The sequence below is a fragment of the Pongo abelii genome, chromosome 17 (assembly GCF_028885655.2).
Source record: "Pongo abelii isolate AG06213 chromosome 17, NHGRI_mPonAbe1-v2.0_pri, whole genome shotgun sequence".
NCBI lineage: Eukaryota > Metazoa > Chordata > Mammalia > Primates > Hominidae > Pongo > Pongo abelii.
In genome coordinates this window covers 18,828,409-18,852,828 of record NC_072002.2, presented here as the reverse complement: position 1 = coordinate 18,852,828, position 24,420 = coordinate 18,828,409, and positions in this window count along the sequence as shown.

The following is a 24,420-nucleotide window of genomic DNA, read 5'->3' as shown; positions in this document are numbered from 1 at the left end:
TATGTGAAGATATTTCCTTTTCCAGCATAGGCCTCAAACGGCTCCAAATATCCACTTGCAGATTCTACAAAAAGAGTGTTTCCAAACTTCTCTATCAATTGGTAGGTTCAACTCTTTGAGTTGAATGAACTCATCACAAAGAAGTTTCTGAGAATCCTTCTCTCTAGCTTTTATGTGAAGATATTTCCTTTTCCAACATAGGCCTCAAGGTGCTCCGAATAAACACTTGCAGATTCTACAAACTTAATGTTTCAAAACTGTTCTATCAAAAGGAACGTTGAAGTCTGTGAGTTGAATGCACTCATCACAAAGAAGTTTCTCAGAATGCTTCCGTCTAGTTTTTAGGTGAAGAGATTTCATTTCCCAGCATAGGCCTCAAAGCGCTCCAAATATCCACTTGCAGATTCTATAAGAAGAGTGTTTCCAAACTGCTCTTTCAAAAGGAAGCTTCAAGTCTGTGAGTTGAATGCACTCATCACAAAGAAGTTTCTGAGAATGCTTCCGTCTAGTTTCTATATGAAGATATTTCCTTTTCCAACATAGGCCCCAAAGTGCTCCAAATAAACCCTTGCAGATTCTACAAAAGGAGTGTTTCAAAACTGCTCTTTCTATAGGTAAGTTCAAGTCTGTGAGTTGAATGCACTCAACACAAAGAAGTTTCTGAGAATGCTTCTGTTCAGTTTTTATGTGAAGATATCTCCTTTTCCAGCATAGGCCTTAAACGGCTCCAAATATCCACTTGCAGATTCTACAAAAAGAGTGTTTCCAAACTTCTCTATCAATTGGTAGGTTCAACTCTGTGAGTTGAATGAACTCATCACAAAGAAGTTTCTGAGAATCCTTCTCTCTAGTTTTTATGTGAAGATATTTCCTTTTCCAGCATAGGCCTCAAAGCGCTCCAAATAAACACATGCAGATTCTACAAAAGGAGTGTTTCAAAACTGTTCTATCAAAGGGAACGTTCAAGTGTGTGCGTTGAATGTACTCATCACACAGATGTTTCTCAGAATGCTTCTGCCTAGTTTTTAGGTGAAGAGATTTCATTTCCCAGCATAGGCCTCAAAGCGCTCCAAATATCCACTTGCAGAATCTACGAAAAGAGTGTTTCAAAGCTGCTCTTTCAAAAGCAAGGTTCAAGTCTGTGTGTTGAATGCACTCATCCGAAAGAAGTTTCTGAGAATGCTTCTGTCTAGTTCTTACGTGAAGATATTTCCTTTTCCAGCTTAGGCCTCAAAGCGCTCCAAATAAACACTTGCAAATTCTACAAAAGGAGTGTTTCAAAAGAGTTCTATCAAAAGGAAAGTTAAAGTCTGTGAGTTGAATACACTTATCATACCGAAGTTTCCTGGAATGCTTCTGTCTAGTTTTTATGTGAAGACATTTCCTTTTCCAGCATAGGCCTCAAAGCACTCCAAATATCCACTTGCAGATTCTACAAAAAGAGTGTTTCAAAACTGCTCTATCAAAAGCAAGCTTCAACACTGTGAGTAGAATGCACTCATCACAAAGAAGTTTCTGAGAATGCTTCTGTCTAGTTTTTATGTGAAGATATTTCCTTTTCCAACATAGGCTTCAAAGCGCTCCAAATAAACACTTGCAGATTTTACAAAAGGAGTGTTTCAAAACTGCTCTATCAAAAGCAAGCTTCAACACTGTGAGTAGAATGCACTCATCACAAAGAAGTTTCTGAGAATGCTTCTGTCTAGTTTTTATGTGAAGAGATTTCCTTTTCCAACACAGGCCTCAAAGCGCTCCAAATAAACACTTGCAGATTCTACAAAAGGAGTGTTTCGAAACTGCTCTTTCAAGACGAACGTTCAAGTCTGTGAGTTGAATGCACTCATCACACAGAAGTTTCTGAGAATGCTTCTGTCTAGTTTTTATGTGAAGATATTTCCTTTTCCAGCATAGGCCTCAAAACGCTCCAAATATCCTCTTGCAGATTCTACAAAAAGAGTGTTTCAAAACTGTTCTATCAAAAGGAAGGTTCAACTCTGTGAGTTGAATGAATGCATCGTGAAGAACTTTCTGAGAATGCTTCTCTGTAGTTTTTAGGTGAAGATATTCCAAAACCCAGCACAGGCCTCGAAGTGCTCCAAATAACCACTTGCAGATTTTACCAAAAGAGTGTTTCAAAACTGCTCTTTCTATAGGTAAGTTCAAGTCTGTGAGTTGAATGCACTCAACACAAAGAAGTTTCTGAGAATGCTTCTGTTCAGTTTTTATGTGAAGATATTTCCTTTTCCAGCATAGGCCTCAAACGGCTCCAAATATCCACTTGCAGATTCTACAAAAAGAGTGTTTCCAAACTTCTCTATCAATTGGTAGGTTCAACTCTGTGAGTTGAATGAACTCATCACAAAGAAGTTTCTGAGAATCCTTCTCTCTAGCTTTTATGTGAAGATATTTCCTTTTCCAGCATAGGCCTCAAAGCGCTCCAAATAAACACATGCAGATTCTACAAAAGGAGTGTTTCAAAACTGTTCTATCAAAGGGAACGTTCAAGTGTGTGCGTTGAATGTACTCATCACACAGATGTTTCTCAGAATGCTTCTGCCTAGTTTTTAGGTGAAGAGATTTCATTTCCCAGCATAGGCCTCAAAGCGCTCCAAATATTCACTTGCAGAATCTACGAAAAGAGTGTTTCAAAGCTGCTCTTTCAAAAGCAAGGTTCAAGTCTGTGTGTTGAATGCACTCATCCGAAAGAAGTTTCTGAGAATGCTTCTGTCTAGTTCTTACGTGAAGATATTTCCTTTTCCAGCTTAGGCCTCAAAGCGCTCCAAATAAACACTTGCAAATTCTACAAAAGGAGTGTTTCAAAAGAGTTCTATCAAAAGGAAAGTTCAAGTCTGTGAGTTGAATACACTTATCATACCGAAGTTTCCTGGAATGCTTCTGTCTAGTTTTTATGTGAAGACATTTCCTTTTCCAGCATAGGCCTCAAAGCACTCCAAATATCCACTTGCAGATTCTACAAAAAGAGTGTTTCAAAACTGCTCTATCAAAAGCAAGCTTCAACACTGTGAGTAGAATGCACTCATCACAAAGAAGTTTCTGAGAATGCTTCTGTCTAGTTTTTATGTGAAGATATTTCCTTTTCCAACATAGGCTTCAAAGCGCTCCAAATAAACACTTGCAGATTCTACAAAAGGAGTGTTTCAAAACTGCTCTTTCAAGAGGAACGTTCAAGTCTGTGAGTTGAATGCACTCATCACACAGAAGTTTCTGAGAATGCTTCTGTCTAGTTTTTATGTGAAGATATTTCCTTTTCCAGCATAGGCCTCAAAACGCTCCAAATATCCTCTTGCAGATTCTACAAAAAGAGTGTTTCAAAACTGTTCTATCAAAAGGAAGGTTCAACTCTGTGAGTTGAATGAATGCATCGTGAAGAACTTTCTGAGAATGCTTCTCTGTAGTTTTTAGGTGAAGATATTCCAAAACCCAGCACAGGCCTCGAAGTGCTCCAAATAACCACTTGCAGATTTTACCAAAAGAGTGTTTCAAAACTGCTCTTTCTATAGGTAAGTTCAAGTCTGTGAGTTGAATGCACTCAACACAAAGAAGTTTCTGAGAATGCTTCTGTTCAGTTTTTATGTGAAGATATTTCCTTTTCCAGCATAGGCCTCAAACGGCTCCAAATATCCACTTGCAGATTCTACAAAAACAGTGTTTCCAAACTTCTCTATCAATTGGTAGGTTCAACTCTGTGAGTTGAATGAACTCATCACAAAGAAGTTTCTGAGAATCCTTCTCTCTAGCTTTTATGTGAAGATATTTCCTTTTCCAACATAGGCCTCAAGGTGCTCCGAATAAACACTTGCAGATTCTACAAACTTAATGTTTCAAAACTGTTCTATCAAAAGGAACGTTGAAGTCTGTGAGTTGAATGCACTCATCACAAAGAAGTTTCTCAGAATGCTTCCGTCTAGTTTTTAGGTGAAGAGATTTCATTTCCCAGCATAGGCCTCAAAACGCTCCAAATATCCACTTGCAGAATCTACGAAAAGAGTGTTTCAAAGCTGCTCTTTCAAAAGCAAGGTTCAAGTCTGTGTGTTGAATGCACTCATCCGAAAGAAGTTTCTGAGAATGCTTCTGTCTAGTTCTTACGTGAAGATATTTCCTTTTCCAGCTTAGGCCTCAAAGCGCTCCAAATAAACACTTGCAAATTCTACAAAAGGAGTGTTTCAAAAGAGTTCTATCAAAAGGAAAGTTCAAGTCTGTGAGTTGAATGCACTTATCATACCGAAGTTTCCTGGAATGCTTCTGTCTAGTTTTTATGTGAAGACATTTCCTTTTCCAGCATAGGCCTCAAAGCAATCAAAATATCCACTTGCAAATTCTACAAAAAGAGTGTTTCAAAACTGCTCTATCAAAAGCAAGCTTCAACACTGTGAGTAGAATGCACTCATCACAAAGAAGTTTCTGAGAATGCTTCTGTCTAGTTTTTATGTGAAGATATTTCCTTTTCCAACATAGGCCTCAAAGCGCTCCAAATAAACACTTGCAGATTCTACAAAAGGAGTGTTTCGAAACTGCTCTTTCAAGAGGAACGTTCAAGTCTGTGAGTTGAATGCCCTCATAACACAGAAGTTTCTGAGAATGCTTCTGTCTAGTTTTTATGTGAAGATATTTCCTTTTCCAGCATAGGCCTCAAAACGCTCCAAATATCCTCTTGCAGATAATACAAAAAGAGTGTTTCAAAACTGTTCTATCAAAAGGAAGGTTCAACTCTGTGAGTTGAATGAATGCATCGTGAAGAACTTTCTGACAATGCTTCTCTGTAGTTTTTAGGTGAAGATATTCCAAAACCCAGCACAGGCCTCGAAGTGCTCCAAATAACCACTTGCAGAATTTACCAAAAGAGTGTTTCAAAACTGCTCTTTCTATAGGTAAGTTCAAGTCTGTGAGTTGAATGCACTCAACACAAAGAAGTTTCTGAGAATGCTTCTGTTCAGTTTTTATGTGAAGATATTTCCTTTTCCAGCATAGGCCTCAAACGGCTCCAAATATCCACTTGCAGATTCTACAAAAAGAGTGTATCCAAACTTCTCTATCAATTGGTAGGTTCAACTCTGTGAGCTGAATGAACTCATCACAAAGAAGTTTCTGAGAATCCTTCTCTCTAGCTTTTATGTGAAGATATTTCCTTTTCCAACATAGGCCTCAAGGTGCTCCGAATAAACACTTGCAGATTCTACAAACTTAATGTTTCAAAACTGTTCTATCAAAAGGAACGTTGAAGTCTGTGAGTTGAATGCACTCATCACAAAGAACTTTCTCAGAATGCTTCCGTCTAGTTTTTAGGTGAAGAGATTTCATTTCCCAGCATAGGCCTCAAAGCGCTCCAAATATCCACTTGCAGATTCCATAAGAAGAGTGTTTCCAAACTGCTCTTTCAAAAGGAAGCTTCAAGTCTGTGAGTTGAATGCACTCATCACAAAGAAGTTTCTGAGAATGCTTCCGTCTAGTTTCTATATGAAGATATTTCCTTTTCCAACATAGGCCCCAAAGTGCTCCAAATAAACCCTTGCAGATTCTACAAAAGGAGTGTTTCAAAACTGCTCTTTCTATAGGTAAGTTCAAGTCTGTGAGTTGAATACACTCAACACAAAGAAGTTTCTGAGAATGCCTCTGTTCAGTTTTTATGTGAAGATATTTCCTTTTCCAGCATAGGCCTCAAACGGCTCCAAATATCCACTTGCAGATTCTACAAAAACAGTGTTTCCAAACTTCTCTATCAATTGGTAGGTTCAACTCTGTGAGTTGAATGAACTCATCACAAAGAAGTTTCTGAGAATCCTTCTCTCTAGTTTTTATGTGAAGATATTTCCTTTTCCAACATAGGCCTCAAAGCGCTCCAAATAAACACATGCAGATTCTACAAACGGAGTGTTTCAAAACTGTTCTATCAAAGGGAACGTTCAAGTCTGTGAGTTGAATGTACTCATTACACAGATGTTTCTCAGAATGCTTCTGTCTAGTTTTTAGGTGAAGAGATTTCATTCCCAGCCTAGGCCTCAAAGCGCTCCAAATATCCACTTGCAGAATCTACGAAAAGAGTGTTTCAAAGCTGCTCTTTCAAAAGCAAGGTTCAAGTCTGTGTGTTGAATGTACTCATCTGAAAGAAGTTTCTGAGAATGCTTCTGTCTAGTTCTTACGTGAAGATATTTCCTTTTCCAGCTTAGGCCTCAAAGCGCTCCAAATAAACACTTGCAAATTCTACAAAAGGAGTGTTTCAAAAGAGTTCTATCAAAAGGAACGTTCAAGTCTGTGAGTTGAATGCACTTATCATACCGAAGTTTCCTGGAATGCTTCTGTCTAGTTTTTATGTGAAGACATTTCCTTTTACAGCATAGGCCTCAAAGCACTCCAAATATCCACTTGCAGATTCTACAAAAAGAGTGTTTCAAAACTGCTCTATCAAAAGCAAGCTTCAACACTGTGAGTAGAATGCACTCATCACAAAGAAGTTTCTGAGAATGCTTCTGTCTAGTTTTTATGTGAAGAGATTTCCTTTTCCAACATAGGCCTCAAAGCGCTCCAAATAAACACTTGCAGATTCTACAAAAGGAGTGTTTCGAAACTGCTCTTTCAAGACGAACGTTCAAGTCTGTGAGTTGAATGCACTCATCACACAGAAGTTTCTGAGAATGCTTCTGTCTAGTTTTTATGTGAAGATATTTCCTTTTCCAGCATAGGCCTCAAAACGCTCCAAATATCCTCTTGCAGATTCTACAAAAAGAGTGTTTCAAAACTGTTCTATCAAAAGGAAGGTTCAACTCTGTGAGTTGAATGAATGCATCGTGAAGAACTTTCTGAGAATGCTTCTCTGTAGTTTTTAGGTGAAGATATTCCAAAACCCAGCACAGGCCTCGAAGTGCTCCAAATAACCACTTGCAGATTTTACCAAAAGAGTGTTTCAAAACTGCTCTTTCTATAGGTAAGTTCAAGTCTGTGAGTTGAATGCACTCAACACAAAGAAGTTTCTGAGAATGCTTCTGTTCAGTTTTTATGTGAAGATATTTCCTTTTCCAGCATAGGCCTCAAACGGCTCCAAATATCCACTTGCAGATTCTACAAAAAGAGTGTTTCCAAACTTCTCTATCAATTGGTAGGTTCAACTCTTTGAGTTGAATGAACTCATCACAAAGAAGTTTCTGAGAATCCTTCTCTCTAGCTTTTATGTGAAGATATTTCCTTTTCCAACATAGGCCTCAAGGTGCTCCGAATAAACACTTGCAGATTCTACAAACTTAATGTTTCAAAACTGTTCTATCAAAAGGAACGTTGAAGTCTGTGAGTTGAATGCACTCATCACAAAGAAGTTTCTCAGAATGCTTCCGTCTAGTTTTTAGGTGAAGAGATTTCATTTCCCAGCATAGGCCTCAAAGCGCTCCAAATATCCACTTGCAGATTCTATAAGAAGAGTGTTTCCAAACTGCTCTTTCAAAAGGAAGCTTCATTCTGTGAGTTGAATGCACTCATCACAAAGAAGTTTCTGAGAATGCTTCCGTCTAGTTTCTATATGAAGATATTTCCTTTTCCAACATAGGCCCCAAAGTGCTCCAAATAAACCCTTGCAGATTCTACAAAAGGAGTGTTTCAAAACTGCTCTTTCTATAGGTAAGTTCAAGTCTGTGAGTTGAATGCACTCAACACAAAGAAGTTTCTGAGAATGCTTCTGTTCAGTTTTTATGTGAAGATATCTCCTTTTCCAGCATAGGCCTTAAACGGCTCCAAATATCCACTTGCAGATTCTACAAAAAGAGTGTTTCCAAACTTCTCTATCAATTGGTAGGTTCAACTCTGTGAGTTGAATGAACTCATCACAAAGAAGTTTCTGAGAATCCTTCTCTCTAGTTTTTATGTGAAGATATTTCCTTTTCCAGCATAGGCCTCAAAGCGCTCCAAATAAACACATGCAGATTCTACAAAAGGAGTGTTTCAAAACTGTTCTATCAAAGGGAACGTTCAAGTGTGTGAGTTGAATGTACTCATCACACAGATGTTTCTCAGAATGCTTCTGCCTAGTTTTTAGGTGAAGAGATTTCATTTCCCAGCATAGGCCTCAAAGCGCTCCAAATATCCACTTGCAGAATCTACGAAAAGAGTGTTTCAAAGCTGCTCTTTCAAAAGCAAGGTTCAAGTCTGTGTGTTGAATGCACTCATCCGAAAGAAGTTTCTGAGAATGCTTCTGTCTAGTTCTTACGTGAAGATATTTCCTTTTCCAGCTTAGGCCTCAAAGCGCTCCAAATAAACACTTGCAAATTCTACAAAAGGAGTGTTTCAAAAGAGTTCTATCAAAAGGAAAGTTCAAGTCTGTGAGTTGAATACACTTATCATACCGAAGTTTCCTGGAATGCTTCTGTCTAGTTTTTATGTGAAGACATTTCCTTTTCCAGCATAGGCCTCAAAGCACTCCAAATATCCACTTGCAGATTCTACAAAAAGAGTGTTTCAAAACTGCTCTATCAAAAGCAAGCTTCAACACTGTGAGTAGAATGCACTCATCACAAAGAAGTTTCTGAGAATGCTTCTGTCTAGTTTTTATGTGAAGAGATTTCCTTTTCCAACATTGGCCTCAAAGCGCTCCAAATAAACACTTGCAGATTCTACAAAAGGAGTGTTTCGAAACTGCTCTTTCAAGACGAACGTTCAAGTCTGTGAGTTGAATGCACTCATCACACAGAAGTTTCTGAGAATGCTTCTGTCTAGTTTTTATGTGAAGATATTTCCTTTTCCAGCATAGGCCTCAAAACGCTCCAAATATCCTCTTGCAGATTCTACAAAAAGAGTGTTTCAAAACTGTTCTATCAAAAGGAAGGTTCAACTCTGTGAGTTGAATGAATGCATCGTGAAGAACTTTCTGAGAATGCTTCTCTGTAGTTTTTAGGTGAAGATATTCCAAAACCCAGCACAGGCCTCGAAGTGCTCCAAATAACCACTTGCAGATTTTACCAAAAGAGTGTTTCAAAACTGCTCTTTCTATAGGTAAGTTCAAGTCTGTGAGTTGAATGCACTCAACACAAAGAAGTTTCTGAGAATGCTTCTGTTCAGTTTTTATGTGAAGATATTTCCTTTTCCAGCATAGGCCTCAAACGGCTCCAAATATCCACTTGCAGATTCTACAAAAACAGTGTTTCCAAACTTCTCTATCAATTGGTAGGTTCAACTCTGTGAGTTGAATGAACTCATCACAAAGAAGTTTCTGAGAATCCTTCTCTCTAGCTTTTATGTGAAGATATTTCCTTTTCCAACATAGGCCTCAAGGTGCTCCGAATAAACACTTGCAGATTCTACAAACTTAATGTTTCAAAACTGTTCTATCAAAAGGAACGTTGAAGTCTGTGAGTTGAATGCACTCATCACAAAGAAGTTTCTCAGAATGCTTCCGTCTAGTTTTTAGGTGAAGAGATTTCATTTCCCAGCATAGGCCTCAAAGCGCTCCAAATATCCACTTGCAGATTCTATAAGAAGAGTGTTTCCAAACTGCTCTTTCAAAAGGAAGCTTCAAGTCTGTGAGTTGAATGCACTCATCACAAAGAAGTTTCTGAGAATGCTTCCGTCTAGTTTCTATATGAAGATATTTCCTTTTCCAACATAGGCCCCAAAGTGCTCCAAATAAACCCTTGCAGATTCTACAAAAGGAGTGTTTCAAAACTGCTCTTTCTATAGGTAAGTTCAAGTCTGTGAGTTGAATGCACTCAACACAAAGAAGTTTCTGAGAATGCTTCTGTTCAGTTTTTATGTGAAGATATTTCCTTTTCCAGCATAGGCCTCAAACGGCTCCAAATATCCACTTGCAGATTCTACAAAAACAGTGTTTCCAAACTTCTCTATCAATTGGTAGGTTCAACTCTGTGAGTTGAATGAACTCATCACAAAGAAGTTTCTGAGAATCCTTCTCTCTAGTTTTTATGTGAAGATATTTCCTTTTCCAGCATAGGCCTCAAAGCGCTCCAAATAAACACATGCAGATTCTACAAAAGGAGTGTTTCAAAACTGTTCTATCAAAGGGAACGTTCAAGTGTGTGAGTTGAATGTACTCATCACACAGATGTTTCTCAGAATGCTTCTGTCTAGTTTTTAGGTGAAGAGATTTCATTTCCCAGCATAGGCCTCAAAACGCTCCAAATATCCACTTGCAGAATCTACGAAAAGAGTGTTTCAAAGCTGCTCTTTCAAAAGCAAGGTTCAAGTCTGTGTGTTGAATGCACTCATCCGAAAGAAGTTTCTGAGAATGCTTCTGTCTAGTTCTTACGTGAAGATATTTCCTTTTCCAGCTTAGGCCTCAAAGCGCTCCAAATAAACACTTGCAAATTCTACAAAAGGAGTGTTTCAAAAGAGTTCTATCAAAAGGAATGTTCAAGTCTCTGAGTTGAATGCACTTATCATACCGAAGTTTCCTGGAATGCTTCTGTCTAGTTTTTATGTGAAGACATTTCCTTTTCCAGCATAGGCCTCAAAGCAATCAAAATATCCACTTGCAAATTCTACAAAAAGAGTGTTTCAAAACTGCTCTATCAAAAGCAAGCTTCAACACTGTGAGTAGAATGCACTCATCACAAAGAAGTTTCTGAGAATGCTTCTGTCTAGTTTTTATGTGAAGATATTTCCTTTTCCAACATAGGCCTCAAAGCGCTCCAAATAAACACTTGCAGATTCTACAAAAGGAGTGTTTCGAAACTGCTCTTTCAAGAGGAACGTTCAAGTCTGTGAGTTGAATGCCCTCATAACACAGAAGTTTCTGAGAATGCTTCTGTCTAGTTTTTATGTGAAGATATTTCCTTTTCCAGCATAGGCCTCAAAACGCTCCAAATATCCTCTTGCAGATAATACAAAAAGAGTGTTTCAAAACTGTTCTATCAAAAGGAAGGTTCAACTCTGTGAGTTGAATGAATGCATCGTGAAGAACTTTCTGAGAATGCTTCTCTGTAGTTTTTAGGTGAAGATATTCCAAAACCCAGCACAGGCCTCGAAGTGCTCCAAATAACCACTTGCAGATTTTACCAAAAGAGGGTTTCAAAACTGCTCTTTCTATAGGTAAGTTCAAGTCTGTGAGTTGAATGCACTCAACACAAAGAAGTTTCTGAGAATGCTTCTGTTCAGTTTTTATGTGAAGATATTTCCTTTTCCAGCATAGGCCTCAAACGGCTCCAAATATCCACTTGCAGATTCTACAAAAAGAGTGTTTCCAAACTTCTCTATCAATTGGTAGGTTCAACTCTGTGAGTTGAATGAACTCATCACAAAGAAGTTTCTGAGAATCCTTCTCTCTAGCTTTTATGTGAAGATATTTCCTTTTCCAACATAGGCCTCAAGGTGCTCCGAATAAACACTTGCAGATTCTACAAACTTAATGTTTCAAAACTGTTCTATCAAAAGGAACGTTGAAGTCTGTGAGTTGAATGCACTCATCACAAAGAAGTTTCTCAGAATGCTTCCGTCTAGTTTTTAGGTGAAGAGATTTCATTTCCCAGCATAGGCCTCAAAGCGCTCCAAATATCCACTTGCAGATTCTATAAGAAGAGTGTTTCCAAACTGCTCTTTCAAAAGGAAGCTTCAAGTCTGTGAGTTGAATGCACTCATCACAAAGAAGTTTCTGAGAATGCTTCCGTCTAGTTTCTATATGAAGATATTTCCTTTTCCAACATAGGCCCCAAAGTGCTCCAAATAAACCCTTGCAGATTCTACAAAAGGAGTGTTTCAAAACTGCTCTTTCTATAGGTAAGTTCAAGTCTGTGAGTTGAATGCACTCAACACAAAGAAGTTTCTGAGAATGCTTCTGTTCAGTTTTTATGTGAAGATATCTCCTTTTCCAGCATAGGCCTTAAACGGCTCCAAATATCCACTTGCAGATTCTACAAAAAGAGTGTTTCCAAACTTCTCTATCAATTGGTAGGTTCAACTCTGTGAGTTGAATGAACTCATCACAAAGAAGTTTCTGAGAATCCTTCTCTCTAGTTTTTATGTGAAGATATTTCCTTTTCCAGCATAGGCCTCAAAGCGCTCCAAATAAACACATGCAGATTCTACAAAAGGAGTGTTTCAAAACTGTTCTATCAAAGGGAACGTTCAAGTGTGTGAGTTGAATGTACTCATCACACAGATGTTTCTCAGAATGCTTCTGACTAGTTTTTAGGTGAAGAGATTTCATTTCCCAGCATAGGCCTCAAAGCGCTCCAAATATCCACTTGCAGAATCTACGAAAAGAGTGTTTCAAAGCTGCTCTTTCAAAAGCAAGGTTCAAGTCTGTGTGTTGAATGCACTCATCCGAAAGAAGTTTCTGAGAATGCTTCTGTCTAGTTCTTACGTGAAGATATTTCCTTTTCCAGCTTAGGCCTCAAAGCGCTCCAAATAAACACTTGCAAATTCTACAAAAAGAGTGTTTCAAAAGAGTTCTATCAAAAGGAAAGTTAAAGTCTGTGAGTTGAATACACTTATCATACCGAAGTTTCCTGGAATGCTTCTGTCTAGTTTTTATGTGAAGACAGTTCCTTTTACAGCATAGGCCTCAAAGCACTCCAAATATCCACTTGCAGATTCTACAAAAAGAGTGTTTCAAAACTGCTCTATCAAAAGCAAGCTTCAACACTGTGAGTAGAATGCACTCATCACAAAGAAGTTTCTGAGAATGCTTCTGTCTAGTTTTTATGTGAAGAGATTTCCTTTTCCAACATAGGCCTCAAAGCGCTCCAAATAAACACTTGCAGATTCTACAAAAGGAGTGTTTCGAAACTGCTCTTTCAAGACGAACGTTCAAGTCTGTGAGTTGAATGCACTCATCACACAGAAGTTTCTGAGAATGCTTCTGTCTAGTTTTTATGTGAAGATATTTCCTTTTCCAGCATAGGCCTCAAAACGCTCCAAATATCCTCTTGCAGATTCTACAAAAAGAGTGTTTCAAAACTGTTCTATCAAAAGGAAGGTTCAACTCTGTGAGTTGAATGAATGCATCGTGAAGAACTTTCTGAGAATGCTTCTCTGTAGTTTTTAGGTGAAGATATTCCAAAACCCAGCACAGGCCTCGAAGTGCTCCAAATAACCACTTGCAGATTTTACCAAAAGAGTGTTTCAAAACTGCTCTTTCTATAGGTAAGTTCAAGTCTGTGAGTTGAATGCACTCAACACAAAGAAGTTTCTGAGAATGCTTCTGTTCAGTTTTTATGTGAAGATATTTCCTTTTCCAGCATAGGCCTCAAACGGCTCCAAATATCCACTTGCAGATTCTACAAAAACAGTGTTTCCAAACTTCTCTATCAATTGGTAGGTTCAACTCTGTGAGTTGAATGAACTCATCACAAAGAAGTTTCTGAGAATCCTTCTCTCTAGCTTTTATGTGAAGATATTTCCTTTTCCAACATAGGCCTCAAGGTGCTCCGAATAAACACTTGCAGATTCTACAAACTTAATGTTTCAAAACTGTTCTATCAAAAGGAACGTTGAAGTCTGTGAGTTGAATGCACTCATCACAAAGAAGTTTCTCAGAATGCTTCCGTCTAGTTTTTAGGTGAAGAGATTTCATTTCCCAGCATAGGCCTCAAAGCGCTCCAAATATCCACTTGCAGATTCTATAAGAAGAGTGTTTCCAAACTGCTCTTTCAAAAGGAAGCTTCAAGTCTGTGAGTTGAATGCACTCATCACAAAGAAGTTTCTGAGAATGCTTCCGTCTAGTTTCTATATGAAGATATTTCCTTTTCCAACATAGGCTCCAAAGTGCTCCAAATAAACCCTTGCAGATTCTACAAAAGGAGTGTTTCAAAACTGCTCTTTCTATAGGTAAGTTCAAGTCTGTGAGTTGAATGCACTCAACACAAAGAAGTTTCTGAGAATGCTTCTGTTCAGTTTTTATGTGAAGATATCTCCTTTTCCAGCATAGGCCTTCAACGGCTCCAAATATCCACTTGCAGATTCTACAAAAAGAGTGTTTCCAAACTTCTCTATCAATTGGTAGGTTCAACTCTTTGAGTTGAATGAACTCATCACAAAGAAGTTTCTGAGAATCCTTCTCTCTAGTTTTTATGTGAAGATATTTCCTTTTCCAGCATAGGCCTCAAAGCGCTCCAAATAAACACATGCAGATTCTACAAAAGGAGTGTTTCAAAACTGTTCTATCAAAGGGAACGTTCAAGTGTGTGCGTTGAATGTACTCATCACACAGATGTTTCTCAGAATGCTTCTGCCTAGTTTTTAGGTGAAGAGATTTCATTTCCCAGCATAGGCCTCAAAGCGCTCCAAATATCCACTTGCAGAATCTACGAAAAGAGTGTTTCAAAGCTGCTCTTTCAAAAGCAAGGTTCAAGTCTGTGTGTTGAATGCACTCATCCGAAAGAAGTTTCTGAGAATGCTTCTGTCTAGTTCTTACGTGAAGATATTTCCTTTTCCAGCTTAGGCCTCAAAGCGCTCCAAATAAACACTTGCAAATTCTACAAAAGGAGTGTTTCAAAAGAGTTCTATCAAAAGGAAAGTTCAAGTCTGTGAGTTGAATACACTTATCATACCGAAGTTTCCTGGAATGCTTCTGTCTAGTTTTTATGTGAAGACATTTCCTTTTCCAGCATAGGCCTCAAAGCACTCCAAATATCCACTTGCAGATTCTACAAAAAGAGTGTTTCAAAACTGCTCTATCAAAAGCAAGCTTCAACACTGTGAGTAGAATGCACTCATCACAAAGAAGTTTCTGAGAATGCTTCTGTCTAGTTTTTATGTGAAGATATTTCCTTTTCCAACATAGGCTTCAAAGCGCTCCAAATAAACACTTGCAGATTCTACAAAAGGAGTGTTTCAAAACTGCTCTTTCAAGAGGAACGTTCAAGTCTGTGAGTTGAATGCACTCATCACACAGAAGTTTCTGAGAATGCTTCTGTCTAGTTTTTATGTGAAGATATTTCCTTTTCCAGCATAGGCCTCAAAACGCTCCAAATATCCTCTTGCAGATTCTACAAAAAGAGTGTTTCAAAACTGTTCTATCAAAAGGAAGGTTCAACTCTGTGAGTTGAATGAATGCATCGTGAAGAACTTTCTGAGAATGCTTCTCTGTAGTTTTTAGGTGAAGATATTCCAAAACCCAGCACAGGCCTCGAAGTGCTCCAAATAACCACTTGCAGATTTTACCAAAAGAGTGTTTCAAAACTGCTCTTTCTATAGGTAAGTTCAAGTCTGTGAGTTGAATGCACTCAACACAAAGAAGTTTCTGAGAATGCTTCTGTTCAGTTTTTATGTGAAGATATTTCCTTTTCCAGCATAGGCCTCAAACGGCTCCAAATATCCACTTGCAGATTCTACAAAAACAGTGTTTCCAAACTTCTCTATCAATTGGTAGGTTCAACTCTGTGAGTTGAATGAACTCATCACAAAGAAGTTTCTGAGAATCCTTCTCTCTAGCTTTTATGTGAAGATATTTCCTTTTCCAACATAGGCCTCAAGGTGCTCCGAATAAACACTTGCAGATTCTACAAACTTAATGTTTCAAAACTGTTCTATCAAAAGGAACGTTGAAGTCTGTGAGTTGAATGCACTCATCACAAAGAAGTTTCTCAGAATGCTTCCGTCTAGTTTTTAGGTGAAGAGATTTCATTTCCCAGCATAGGCCTCAAAGCGCTCCAAATATCCACTTGCAGATTCTATAAGAAGAGTGTTTCCAAACTGCTCTTTCAAAAGGAAGCTTCAAGTCTGTGAGTTGAATGCACTCATCACAAAGAAGTTTCTGAGAATGCTTCCGTCTAGTTTCTATATGAAGATATTTCCTTTTCCAACATAGGCCCCAAAGTGCTCCAAATAAACCCTTGCAGATTCTACAAAAGGAGTGTTTCAAAACTGCTCTTTCTATAGGTAAGTTCAAGTCTGTGAGTTGAATGCACTCAACACAAAGAAGTTTCTGAGAATGCTTCTGTTCAGTTTTTATGTGAAGATATTTCCTTTTCCAGCATAGGCCTCAAACGGCTCCAAATATCCACTTGCAGATTCTACAAAAAGAGTGTTTCCAAACTTCTCTATCAATTGGTAGGTTCAACTCTGTGAGTTGAATGAACTCATCACAAAGAAGTTTCTGAGAATCCTTCTCTCTAGTTTTTATGTGAAGATATTTCCTTTTCCAACATAGGCCTCAAAGCGCTCCAAATAAACACATGCAGATTCTACAAACGGAGTGTTTCAAAACTGTTCTATCAAAGGGAACGTTCAAGTGTGTGAGTTGAATGTACTCATCACACAGATGTTTCTCAGAATGCTTCTGCCTAGTTTTTAGGTGAAGAGATTTCATTTCCCAGCATAGGCCTCAAAGCGCTCCAAATATCCACTTGCAGAATCTACGAAAAGAGTGTTTCAAAGCTGCTCTTTCAAAAGCAAGGTTCAAGTCTGTGTGTTGAATGCACTCATCCGAAAGAAGTTTCTGAGAATGCTTCTGTCTAGTTCTTACGTGAAGATATTTCCTTTTCCAGCTTAGGCCTCAAAGCGCTCCAAATAAACACTTGCAAATTCTACAAAAGGAGTGTTTCAAAAGAGTTCTATCAAAAGGAAAGTTAAAGTCTGTGAGTTGAATACACTTATCATACCGAAGTTTCCTGGAATGCTTCTGTCTAGTTTTTATGTGAAGACAGTTCCTTTTACAGCATAGGCCTCAAAGCACTCCAAATATCCACTTGCAGATTCTACAAAAAGAGTGTTTCAAAACTGCTCTATCAAAAGCAAGCTTCAACACTGTGAGTAGAATGCACTCATCACAAAGAAGTTTCTGAGAATGCTTCTGTCTAGTTTTTATGTGAAGAGATTTCCTTTTCCAACATAGGCCTCAAAGCGCTCCAAATAAACACTTGCAGATTCTACAAAAGGAGTGTTTCGAAACTGCTCTTTCAAGACCAACGTTCAAGTCTGTGAGTTGAATGCACTCATCACACAGAAGTTTCTGAGAATGCTTCTGTCTAGTTTTTATGTGAAGATATTTCCTTTTCCAGCATAGGCCTCAAAACGCTCCAAATATCCTCTTGCAGATTCTACAAAAAGAGTGTTTCAAAACTGTTCTATCAAAAGGAAGGTTCAACTCTGTGAGTTGAATGAATGCATCGTGAAGAACTTTCTGAGAATGCTTCTCTGTAGTTTTTAGGTGAAGATATTCCAAAACCCAGCACAGGCCTCGAAGTGCTCCAAATAACCACTTGCAGATTTTACCAAAAGAGTGTTTCAAAACTGCTCTTTCTATAGGTAAGTTCAAGTCTGTGAGTTGAATGCACTCAACACAAAGAAGTTTCTGAGAATGCTTCTGTTCAGTTTTTATGTGAAGATATTTCCTTTTCCAGCATAGGCCTCAAACGGCTCCAAATATCCACTTGCAGATTCTACAAAAAGAGTGTTTCCAAACTTCTCTATCAATTGGTAGGTTCAACTCTGTGAGTTGAATGAACTCATCACAAAGAAGTTTCTGAGAATCCTTCTCTCTAGCTTTTATGTGAAGATATTTCCTTTTCCAACATAGGCCTCAAGGTGCTCCGAATAAACACTTGCAGATTCTACAAACTTAATGTTTCAAAACTGTTCTATCAAAAGGAACGTTGAAGTCTGTGAGTTGAATGCACTCATCACAAAGAAGTTTCTCAGAATGCTTCCGTCTAGTTTTTAGGTGAAGAGATTTCATTTCCCAGCATAGGCCTCAAAGCGCTCCAAATATCCACTTGCAGATTCTATAAGAAGAGTGTTTCCAAACTGCTCTTTCAAAAGGAAGCTTCAAGTCTGTGAGTTGAATGCACTCATCACAAAGAAGTTTCTGAGAATGCTTCCGTCTAGTTTCTATATGAAGATATTTCCTTTTCCAACATAGGCTCCAAAGTGCTCCAAATAAACCCTTGCAGATTCTACAAAAGGAGTGTTTCAAAACTGCTCTTTCTATAGGTAAGTTCAAGTCTGTGAGTTGAATGCACTCAACACAAAGAAGTTTCTGAGAATGCTTCTGTTCAGTTTTTATGTGAAGATATCTCCTTTTCCAGCATAGGCCTTAAACGGCTCCAAATATCCACTTGCAGATTCTACAAAAAGAGTGTTTCCAAACTTCTCTATCAATTGGTAGGTTCAACTCTGTGAGTTGAATGAACTCATCACAAAGAAGTTTCTGAGAATCCTTCTCTCTAGTTTTTATGTGAAGATATTTCCTTTTCCAGCATAGGCCTCAAAGCGCTCCAAATAAACACATGCAGATTCTACAAAAGGAGTGTTTCAAAACTGTTCTATCAAAGGGAACGTTCAAGTGTGTGAGTTGAATGTACTCATCACACAGATGTTTCTCAGAATGCTTCTGCCTAGTTTTTAGGTGAAGAGATTTCATTTCCCAGCATAGGCCTCAAAGCGCTCCAAATATCCACTTGCAGAATCTACGAAAAGAGTGTTTCAAAGCTGCTCTTTCAAAAGCAAGGTTCAAGTCTGTGTGTTGAATGCACTCATCCGAAAGAAGTTTCTGAGAATGCTTCTGTCTAGTTCTTACGTGAAGATATTTCCTTTTCCAGCTTAGGCCTCAAAGCGCTCCAAATAAACACTTGCAAATTCTACAAAAGGAGTGTTTCAAAAGAGTTCTATCAAAAGGAAAGTTAAAGTCTGTGAGTTGAATACACTTATCATACCGAAGTTTCCTGGAATGCTTCTGTCTAGTTTTTATGTGAAGACAGTTCCTTTTACAGCATAGGCCTCAAAGCACTCCAAATATCCACTTGCAGATTCTACAAAAAGAGTGTTTCAAAACTGCTCTATCAAAAGCAAGCTTCAACACTGTGAGTAGAATGCACTCATCACAAAGAAGTTTCTGAGAATGCTTCTGTCTAGTTTTTATGTGAAGAGATTTCCTTTTCCAACATAGGCCTCAAAGCGCTCCAAATAAACACTTGCAGATTCTACAAAAGGAGTGTTTCGAAACTGCTCTTTCAAGAGGAACGTTCAAGTCTGTGAGTTGAATGCACTCATCACACAGAAGTTTCTGAGAATGCTTCTGTCTAGTTTTTATGTGAAGATATTTCCTTTTCCAGCATAGGCCTCAAAACGCTCCAAATATCCTCTTGCAGATTCTACAAAAAGAGTGTTTCAAAACTGTTCTATCAAAAGGAAGGTTCAACTCTGTGAGTTGAATGAATGCATCGTGAAGAACTTTCTGAGAATGCTTCTCTGTAGTTTTTAGGTGAAGATATTCCAAAACCCAGCACAGGCCTCGAAGTGCTCCAAATAACCACTTGCAGATTTTACCAAAAGAGTGTTTCAAAACTGCTCTTTCTATAGGTAAGTTCAAGTCTGTGAGTTGAATGCACTCAACACAAAGAAGTTTCTGAGAATGCTTCTGTTCAGTTTTTATGTGAAGATATTTCCTTTTCCAGCATAGGCCTCAAACGGCTCCAAATATCCACTTGCAGATTCTACAAAAAGAGTGTTTCCAAACTTCTCTATCAATTGGTAGGTTCAACTCTGTGAGTTGAATGAACTCATCACAAAGAAGTTTCTGAGAATCCTTCTCTCTAGCTTTTATGTGAAGATATTTCCTTTTCCAACATAGGCCTCAAGGTGCTCCGAATAAACACTTGCAGATTCTACAAACTTAATGTTTCAAAACTGTTCTATCAAAAGGAACGTTGAAGTCTGTGAGTTGAATGCACTCATCACAAAGAAGTTTCTCAGAATGCTTCCGTCTAGTTTTTAGGTGAAGAGATTTCATTTCCCAGCATAGGCCTCAAAGCGCTCCAAATATCCACTTGCAGATTCTATAAGAAGAGTGTTTCCAAACTGCTCTTTCAAAAGGAAGCTTCAAGTCTGTGAGTTGAATGCACTCATCACAAAGAAGTTTCTGAGAATGCTTCCGTCTAGTTTCTATATGAAGATATTTCCTTTTCCAACATAGGCTCCAAAGTGCTCCAAATAAACCCTTGCAGATTCTACAAAAGGAGTGTTTCAAAACTGCTCTTTCTATAGGTAAGTTCAAGTCTGTGAGTTGAATGCACTCAACACAAAGAAGTTTCTGAGAATGCTTCTGTTCAGTTTTTATGTGAAGATATCTCCTTTTCCAGCATAGGCCTTCAACGGCTCCAAATATCCACTTGCAGATTCTACAAAAAGAGTGTTTCCAAACTTCTCTATCAATTGGTAGGTTCAACTCTTTGAGTTGAATGAACTCATCACAAAGAAGTTTCTGAGAATCCTTCTCTCTAGTTTTTATGTGAAGATATTTCCTTTTCCAGCATAGGCCTCAAAGCGCTCCAAATAAACACATGCAGATTCTACAAAAGGAGTGTTTCAAAACTGTTCTATCAAAGGGAACGTTCAAGTGTGTGCGTTGAATGTACTCATCACACAGATGTTTCTCAGAATGCTTCTGCCTAGTTTTTAGGTGAAGAGATTTCATTTCCCAGCATAGGCCTCAAAGCGCTCCAAATATCCACTTGCAGAATCTACGAAAAGAGTGTTTCAAAGCTGCTCTTTCAAAAGCAAGGTTCAAGTCTGTGTGTTGAATGCACTCATCCGAAAGAAGTTTCTGAGAATGCTTCTGTCTAGTTCTTACGTGAAGATATTTCCTTTTCCAGCTTAGGCCTCAAAGCGCTCCAAATAAACACTTGCAAATTCTACAAAAGGAGTGTTTCAAAAGAGTTCTATCAAAAGGAACGTTCAAGTCTGTGAGTTGAATGCACTTATCATACCGAAGTTTCCTGGAATGCTTCTGTCTAGTTTTTATGTGAAGACATTTCCTTTTCCAGCATAGGCCTCAAAGCACTCCAAATATCCACTTGCAGATTCTACAAAAAGAGTGTTTCAAAACTGCTCTATCAAAAGCAAGCTTCAACACTGTGAGTAGAATGCACTCATCACAAAGAAGTTTCTGAGAATGCTTCTGTCTAGTTTTTATGTGAAGAGATTTCCTTTTCCAACATAGGCCTCGAAGCGCTCCAAATAAACACTTGCAGATTCTACAAAAGGAGTGTTTCGAAACTGCTCTTTCAAGACGAACGTTCAAGTCTGTGAGTTGAATGCACTCATCACACAGAAGTTTCTGAGAATGCTTCTGTCTAGTTTTTATGTGAAGATATTTCCTTTTCCAGCATAGGCCTCAAAACGCTCCAAATATCCTCTTGCAGATTCTACAAAAAGAGTGTTTCAAAACTGTTCTATCAAAAGGAAGGTTCAACTCTGTGAGTTGAATGAATGCATCGTGAAGAACTTTCTGAGAATGCTTCTCTGTAGTTTTTAGGTGAAGATATTCCAAAACCCAGCACAGGCCTCGAAGTGCTCCAAATAACCACTTGCAGATTTTACCAAAAGAGTGTTTCAAAACTGCTCTTTCTATAGGTAAGTTCAAGTCTGTGAGTTGAATGCACTCAACACAAAGAAGTTTCTGAGAATGCTTCTGTTCAGTTTTTATGTGAAGATATTTCCTTTTCCAGCATAGGCCTCAAACGGCTCCAAATATCCACTTGCAGATTCTACAAAAAGAGTGTTTCCAAACTTCTCTATCAATTGGTAGGTTCAACTCTGTGAGTTGAATGAACTCATCACAAAGAAGTTTCTGAGAATCCTTCTCTCTAGCTTTTATGTGAAGATATTTCCTTTTCCAACATAGGCCTCAAGGTGCTCCGAATAAACACTTGCAGATTCTACAAACTTAATGTTTCAAAACTGTTCTATCAAAAGGAACGTTGAAGTCTGTGAGTTGAATGCACTCATCACAAAGAAGTTTCTCAGAATGCTTCCGTCTAGTTTTTAGGTGAAGAGATTTCATTTCCCAGCATAGGCCTCAAAGCGCTCCAAATATCCACTTGCAGATTCTATAAGAAGAGTGTTTCCAAACTGCTCTTTCAAAAGGAAGCTTCAAGTCTGTGAGTTGAATGCACTCATCACAAAGAAGTTTCTGAGAATGCTTCCGTCTAGTTTCTATATGAAGATATTTCCTTTTCCAACATAGGCCCCAAAGTGCTCCAAATAAACCCTTGCAGATTCTACAAAAGGAGTGTTTCAAAACTGCTCTTTCTATAGGTAAGTTCAAGTCTGTGAGTTGAATGCACTCAACACAAAGAAGTTTCTGAGAATGCTTCTGTTCAGTTTTTATGTGAAGATATTTCCTTTTCCAGCATAGGCCTCAAACGGCTCCAAATATCCACTTGCAGATTCTACAAAAACAGTGTTTCCAAACTTCTCTATCAATTGGTAGGTTCAACTCTGTGAGTTGAATGAACTCATCACAAAGAAGTTTCTGAGAATCCTTCTCTCTAGTTTTTATGTGAAGATATTTCCTTTTCCAACATAGGCCTCAAAGCGCTCCAAATAAACACATGCAGATTCTACAAACGGAGTGTTTCAAAACTGTTCTATCAAAGGGAACGTTCAAGTCTGTGAGTTGAATGTACTCATCACACAGATGTTTCTCAGAATGCTTCTGTCTAGTTTTTAGGTGAAGAGATTTCATTCCCACCATAGGCCTCAAAGCGCTCCAAATATCCACTTGCAGAATCTACGAAAAGAGTGTTTCAAAGCTGCTCTTTCAAAAGCAAGGTTCAAGTCTGTGTGTTGAATGCACTCATGTGAAAGAAGTTTCTGAGAATGCTTCTGTCTAGTTCTTACGTGAAGATATTTCCTTTTCCAGCTTAGGCCTCAAAGCGCTCCAAATAAACACTTGCAAATTCTACAAAAGGAGTGTTTCAAAAGAGTTCTATCAAAAGGAACGTTCAAGTCTGTGAGTTGAATGCACTTATCATACCGAAGTTTCCTGGAATGCTTCTGTCTAGTTTTTATGTGAAGACATTTCCTTTTCCAGCATAGGCCTCAAAGCACTCCAAATATCCACTTGCAGATTCTACAAAAAGAGTGTTTCAAAACTGCTCTATCAAAAGCAAGCTTCAACACTGTGAGTAGAATGCACTCATCACAAAGAAGTTTCTGAGAATGCTTCTGTCTAGTTTTTATGTGAAGAGATTTCCTTTTCCAACATAGGCCTCGAAGCGCTCCAAATAAACACTTGCAGATTCTACAAAAGGAGTGTTTCGAAACTGCTCTTTCAAGACGAACGTTCAAGTCTGTGAGTTGAATGCACTCATCACACAGAAGTTTCTGAGAATGCTTCTGTCTAGTTTTTATGTGAAGATATTTCCTTTTCCAGCATAGGCCTCAAAACGCTCCAAATATCCTCTTGCAGATTCTACAAAAAGAGTGTTTCAAAACTGTTCTATCAAAAGGAAGGTTCAACTCTGTGAGTTGAATGAATGCATCGTGAAGAACTTTCTGAGAATGCTTCTCTGTAGTTTTTAGGTGAAGATATTCCAAAACCCAGCACAGGCCTCGAAGTGCTCCAAATAACCACTTGCAGATTTTACCAAAAGAGTGTTTCAAAACTGCTCTTTCTATAGGTAAGTTCAAGTCTGTGAGTTGAATGCACTCAACACAAAGAAGTTTCTGAGAATGCTTCTGTTCAGTTTTTATGTGAAGATATTTCCTTTTCCAGCATAGGCCTCAAACGGCTCCAAATATCCACTTGCAGATTCTACAAAAAGAGTGTTTCCAAACTTCTCTATCAATTGGTAGGTTCAACTCTGTGAGTTGAATGAACTCATCACAAAGAAGTTTCTGAGAATCCTTCTCTCTAGCTTTTATGTGAAGATATTTCCTTTTCCAACATAGGCCTCAAGGTGCTCCGAATAAACACTTGCAGATTCTACAAACTTATTGTTTCAAAACTGTTCTATCAAAAGGAACGTTGAAGTCTGTGAGTTGAATGCACTCATCACAAAGAAGTTTCTCAGAATGCTTCCGTCTAGTTTTTAGGTGAAGAGATTTCATTTCCCAGCATAGGCCTCAAAGCGCTCCAAATATCCACTTGCAGATTCTATAAGAAGAGTGTTTCCAAACTGCTCTTTCAAAAGGAAGCTTCAAGTCTGTGAGTTGAATGCACTCATCACAAAGAAGTTTCTGAGAATGCTTCCGTCTAGTTTCTATATGAAGATATTTCCTTTTCCAACATAGGCCCCAAAGTGCTCCAAATAAACCCTTGCAGATTCTACAAAAGGAGTGTTTCAAAACTGCTCTTTCTATAGGTAAGTTCAAGTCTGTGAGTTGAATGCACTCAACACAAAGAAGTTTCTGAGAATGCTTCTGTTCAGTTTTTATGTGAAGATATTTCCTTTTCCAGCATAGGCCTCAAACGGCTCCAAATATCCACTTGCAGATTCTACAAAAACAGTGTTTCCAAACTTCTCTATCAATTGGTAGGTTCAACTCTGTGAGTTGAATGAACTCATCACAAAGAAGTTTCTGAGAATCCTTCTCTCTAGTTTTTATGTGAAGATATTTCCTTTTCCAACATAGGCCTCAAAGCGCTCCAAATAAACACATGCAGATTCTACAAACGGAGTGTTTCAAATCTGTTCTATCAAAGGGAACGTTCAAGTGTGTGAGTTGAATGTACTCATCACACAG